The sequence below is a fragment of the Rhamphochromis sp. 'chilingali' genome, assembly GCF_963969265.1.
Source record: "Rhamphochromis sp. 'chilingali' genome assembly, chromosome: 21".
In the NCBI taxonomy this organism is placed as follows: domain Eukaryota; kingdom Metazoa; phylum Chordata; class Actinopteri; order Cichliformes; family Cichlidae; genus Rhamphochromis; species Rhamphochromis sp. 'chilingali'.
This window is the reverse complement of record NC_137949.1, coordinates 28,180,319-28,185,960: the sequence shown is the minus strand read 5'-3', so window position 1 is coordinate 28,185,960 and position 5,642 is coordinate 28,180,319. Positions and strand designations below refer to the sequence as shown.

Sequence of the window (5,642 nt, the reverse complement as noted above, 5' to 3'; positions counted from 1 at the left end):
GCAATTTGCAACAAACAACTCCATTATAGGATCGATTGGAAGCCATGCAGGAGCGTCACAGCTTCTCTGGGGTTCCTTTTAACCACACCAGCGGGGCTCTGGCTGTGCAACACGAGGCAAAAATCTTTTCTACTTCGGAGAGGGGAAACTTTAATGCATACAAACTTATCAAAAGAATAAAGGATCTGTGTTATGAAAGATTAGTGTAAAACAAGCTATGTGGCATGTAGGATGGTTGTAAATAAAGATAAGTCATAGTGTAACTGCAACCTTACATTTGTCAGATACAGTTTGTACTAAAACCCAAATTCCAAAAAAAGCTGGGATGCTGTGTAAAATTTGCATAAAATGTTTAAAATATAAAAAAAAAATTTTCATTTCATGATCTATCAAACATTTTCATTTGGTGAAAGGTTTGGAATGCAGACATGGCCAGGTCAGTACACAGTCTCTTCTGCTGTTGTAATGGGTCCAGCATGTGGTTTCGTATTGTCTTGCTGAAATGTGGAAGGCCTTCCCTGCATAGTCTGGCTGGAAGCATATGTTGGTCTAAAATCTGTATATACCTCTTCAGCACTGATGGTATGGGGGTGCATTAGTGCCAGTTTCATAGGCACTAATGCACCCCCATACCATGAGACATGCTGGCTTTTTAACTGATCTTTAATGCAGGGTCCATATTTTTGAAAAACAGTTACAAATTTCAGATCATTGACCACAGAATAGGCAGCACGGTGGCACGGTGGATAGCATTGTTGCCGCACAGCAAGAAGGTCCTGAGTTCAATTCCAACACCAGGCCGGGGTCTTTCTGTGTGGAGTTTGCATGTTCTCCCCGTGTTTGCGTGGGTTCCCTCCGGGTACTCCGGCTTCCTCCCACCGTCCAAAGACATGCAGCTTGTGGGGATAGGTTAATTGGAAAATCCAAATTGTCACTGGGTGTGAATGTGAGTGCGAATGGTTGTCTGTCCCTATGTGTTAGCCCTGCGACAGACTGGCGACCTGTCCAGGGTGTACCCTGCCTCTCGCCCTATGACAGCTGCACTGTAAACCCAAACAGTCTACCTGACTTATAAAGTTTGTGGATATAACAATTAAAATTCCTCACAAAGTTGAAACAACTTAAAACTTTTCTGTTCGGTTAACGATTCAAACAGTTATAATTGTACATGGCTTAGAAGTTAAGAGTAAATACTGCTTTCTTAATTATGATTTTTGAGTAAATGTTTTTTTCCGAGCTCCGCATGTGGACGTCATGACGTCATGACGTCTTCTCTCTAACCTGAACGACGTTGACAGAAAATTCTGTTCAATATGGCTGCCCTTCTCGAGCGACTGGAGAACACATTTGGAGAAACTTGTAAGTAAAACGGAACCTTCGTTATGTTTATTTTTTCCGTAAAAAAGCAAGTATATTAATATGTTGCAGCCAATAACTTGTTTTCGAATGCGCTGTTGTGTTAAAAAGCACAGACCCAGGTGGTGAATAGTTGTTCGCGGTTGTTCGCGCTCTTTTTCAAACATAGATTATGTCGTCAGTTTTACAGTTTTAACCGATTAAAACACAGTTTTACGAAGAATCACACATAAAGAAAGGGTCTTAGTGATATTTTAACGACCCCTTGCCAACGCAAGAAAGTTGGCGTTTTTACAACAGCAGCCTCATTGTTCGGCAGGTTTTTGTTTTTTTTTCTTCTCATTAGCATCATTCAAAAGTGACTTAGCTAGCAGTGGCAACTTCTATCTAAAACAATTGAAATATAGCAAGGTGTTGTATATTTAGTGTGCTGATAAGGTTTTCAATATTTTTATTTTTTCTTCCAAGGCTGAAGGCCAAAGACAAAAAGACAGAAGAAAAAAAAATTCAGACTGCAATTAATTTCAGGTGGAGACAGTAAACACAGGTGAGTTGAAAGATCTATTGAAGAAACCATTCATTAAGTCCCTTAAGGTGAAGATTTCATATATTGATAATGATAAAATTAACACAAATTAAAGGTTTCACTGATAAACACACAATTTTTCCTTGCTTTGAACCCCATGTTCTATATAGATCACAGCTCTGATCTGGAGAACACTATTTTAAAATACTGTGTAGGGTTTTTGTCAAATGATTAAGAAACATACTCTCTGTCACAAGAGACAGAAAGGTTGTATCTTAAAAGAAAAGTCTCCAAAATTTAGTAGAGTCTGATGTCATGCAGTTTCATAAACATGTATTCTCCCCAAAGAATGACACCTGAAAACTTTGCGTTAAATGAACTTTTCTTTTCCCTTTTTAGGAGGCGCCTGATATCAACGTGAAACGCACTGCAGTACTTCGTGCCCTTCCTGTATACCTGCGGGAGGAGGACCCAGAATTCTTTTAGACATGTAATGTAAGTGTATTTTTGCATTACTTAAATTCTGCCAGTAAGATAAAATGCTATGGATTTTTTTAAATACAATTTAATACCCTAGCAGCTACCAAATTGTACAAACAAAATACCCTCTCTGTAGAAAACCCACACACACACAGGTCAGGAGCAGGGCACAGGCGTATCACAGCACTATGGCTATGCTGCAGGTGGCCCAAAAACCAGGCTGAAGTCAAGATTTAGTTTCTTTTTGAGATAAAGTCATGAAATAAAAAATTACTTTTTTTTTTTTAGAAAAATAATAAAAATACAAATTATGTAATGCAAGAAGCTAACACGTTAATGTACATTTTTCAAAAAAAGTAGAGTACCCTAACTCGTTACAAAGTAACCCACTACACTGCTGAATGTTTTGCTAGATTACAGGTCATGCTTGTCACATTCTCTCAAACCAACCTTACTTATTTAATTGGGGCGATCGTGGCTCAAGAGTTGGGAGTTCGCCTTGTAATCAGAAGGTTGCCGGTTCGAGCCCTGGCTCCGACAGTCTCGGTCGTTGTGTCCTTGGGCAAGACACTTCACCTGTTGCCTACTGGTGGTGGTCAGAGGGCCCGCTGGTGCCAGTGTCCGGCAGCCTCGCCTCTGTCAGTGCGCCCCAGGGTGGCTGTGGCTACAATGTAGCTGCCATCTCCAGTGTGTGAATGGGTGTGAATGTCTGGATGACTGAATGTGTAAAGCGCTATACAAATACAGGCCATTTACCATTGATACTGTGTCTATTCCAGGCGGACGCATTGGATGAGTCGACCCTCATTGACACTCCAGTTGCCCTTCTCACAGTGGTTACCGACGGCGCTTCCCAGTCCAGTCCATTTTACTTCCTCAAGCATGGCTGTTTTGGTGAAAGGCGACTAGGTGATGCGTGATATTCCCAGATTTGCAAATGCATTTGCTTTATTGTTTGGCTTGATCTATGCTCTGCATTTAGACTACCCCAGGAAGCTGGTTCACACATTTGCCTTAGTCCAAAATATCTTCATGGGGCTTGATGACGGCAAACCCCTGAAACCCCTGCCTACATGCTCTTAAGGAATATAAGGCAATGTTTGTTAGGACACGCACTCTGTTACTGAGCACTTTGTTTGAAGCACTTTAAGCACTTTAAGTTTACTACAGGCTTTGGGTGGATTTAACTCCATCAGTTTACCTAATTTTCCTATACTTGACTGCCTTATCTGGTTATTTGGAAGCTGATCATCTTTGTACCCATTTTAAAAAATTGTTTTTCATTTCTATTTAAAAAAAAGTGATTAGTATTTGACTTTTTGTTTTGCATTTTTGTGTATTTTGAGAAAGATGCAATTAGGACTGATGTCGTCCTTTGTGAGTTTATAAAAAGATAAATGTTCTACACAGAATTTATAATGCTCACTTTATGGTGCCGATGTCCATGTTAGTTGTTTTATAAAAACATTTGTGATGTTTTTAAATTTTCATGAAAAAATGTTAAATAAACAAAATGTAAAGTAACTGAATTTCCGTACTTTTTTTTTTTTTAGTAGTCTACACTCACAACATAAATATCTTTTAATTAATAATCAGATAATTTGAGTTTAGGTTGTAATATAATTGCATTGTGTTGCATCAAAATAATAAACTACAAGAAACACAAAAATATTGAAATTAAAGTATACAGTCTTTGAGTAAAGCTCAATTAATAAAATATAAAATATAATTTAAAATTTTTAGGTTAACAATAAATACAAATTTTGAGTACCCCATACTTAGAAGATATGAGTTTTTGTACTTAAATCTTTTGAGGTAATCAGTTTCCACAAAAGTTTTAAGTTCAGTCAACTTGTTCGGGTTTACAGTGTGGGATAGGCTCCAGCGCCCCCCGCGACCCTGAAAAGGATAAGCGGAAGCGAATGGATGGATGGATGACCACAGAATAGTTTCCCACTTTTCTCACATTGACATGTGGTTTCTTCTTTGCTTCATAGAGCTTTAACGTGCTTTACAGTTATGGTTGTTTTCATAGATAGCAAAAGTCTGAAGATCTGCATGACTGTTTAATGCATTGCTTCTTCAGAAATTTTCTCTGTTGATGTTATTCACTGCAGATGACGTGATATTTAAAGTCTTCAAGTTTTTGTTGAGAAACATCATTCTGAAACTCTCTATGATGCTCTTTTCATACCCACTCACGTTTCTGTTGCCATTTAACGTAAATTGTTGCAAAGGGTTCTTCCAAGTGTTTCTTTTTAGTAACACTTACTTTGCCAGCCTTTTTATGCCCCCTCCCAACATTTTTGAGACTTGTTGCGTTCGTAAAATTCAAAATGAGCTGATATTTTTTATTAAATTGTAAATGTCTCAGTTTAAACATTTGTTTTCCATGTAATGACTTGTTATGATTTGGTGCAAATCAAAAGACTCAAGACGCAAAAGAACATAAGAATTCATAAATCAGCCATCACCATCAGTGTTACAACGTAATCTTGATTATCCACAGCTTTAACAAAAAGGTACAGAAAAGGTGACTGTGACCTTATTTCACATTTCACTGAGTACTGAACTACAGACAGTGATCTTGGTTAGTGAATTTTCAAACAGCGGTGCCACTTACATAATGTACGCAAGGTAACCACATGCTTCTTGTCTCCAATTTCTTCTTTTATCAGTGTCATCTTCTGGCAGACACGAGAGTACATATGATGAATTTGAAACACATTATTACATTACAGATTATTCAGATTTTTTTTGTATTGAGGGTAATTCATTAATTTAGGTAATTCGTTAATGAAGAAGCAGCAGAGGAGCGGGTATACTGTATGAGCGTGCTGCCTATTGAACACACTGAATAATTCTCTCTCCGACTGGCAGCAAAGGCTAGTGTAAAAACATAAAAAATCTGGTTACTGACAATGTCTACTTGTCATGAGAAAGACTGGTTGGACTGAGCCATGCCTCAATTACAATAACTTTCATAAAACCTTAGAAGAAGAATTATAATGATGCGCAGGCTCCAAAAACATTTCTAAAGACCCAAGTGTTTATTACTCCATGATAAGATAAATTTGTCTCCCTTCAAGAGGACCGTGTGAAACACAAACAAAGGTGAAAGAAATCCTAAGATAAAAACACAGTTTGCAAAGTACCAGCTGGACCTTCCACAGTACTAGTGGGACAATTGTCATGGCCCCTGGTGTTCCGGTTCCTCGGTGACAGCTCACCTTTTCTATTTATTCCCTGCTCTTCTTGCTCCATCTTTCTCTACTTCTCT

General features: G+C 38.3%; 1 long non-coding RNA gene across 1 annotated transcript; it reads left to right on the top strand.

Annotated features, from left to right (window-relative positions):
• Positions 1-1,273: 1,273 nt before the first annotated feature.
• Positions 1,274-3,886, top strand: LOC308389803. Its single transcript, XR_013970337.1, has 4 exons — positions 1,274-1,359; positions 1,825-1,903; positions 2,282-2,377; positions 3,142-3,886. It is a non-coding gene; the product is annotated as an uncharacterized lncRNA (long non-coding RNA).
• The last annotated feature ends 1,756 nt before the right edge of the window (positions 3,887-5,642 follow it).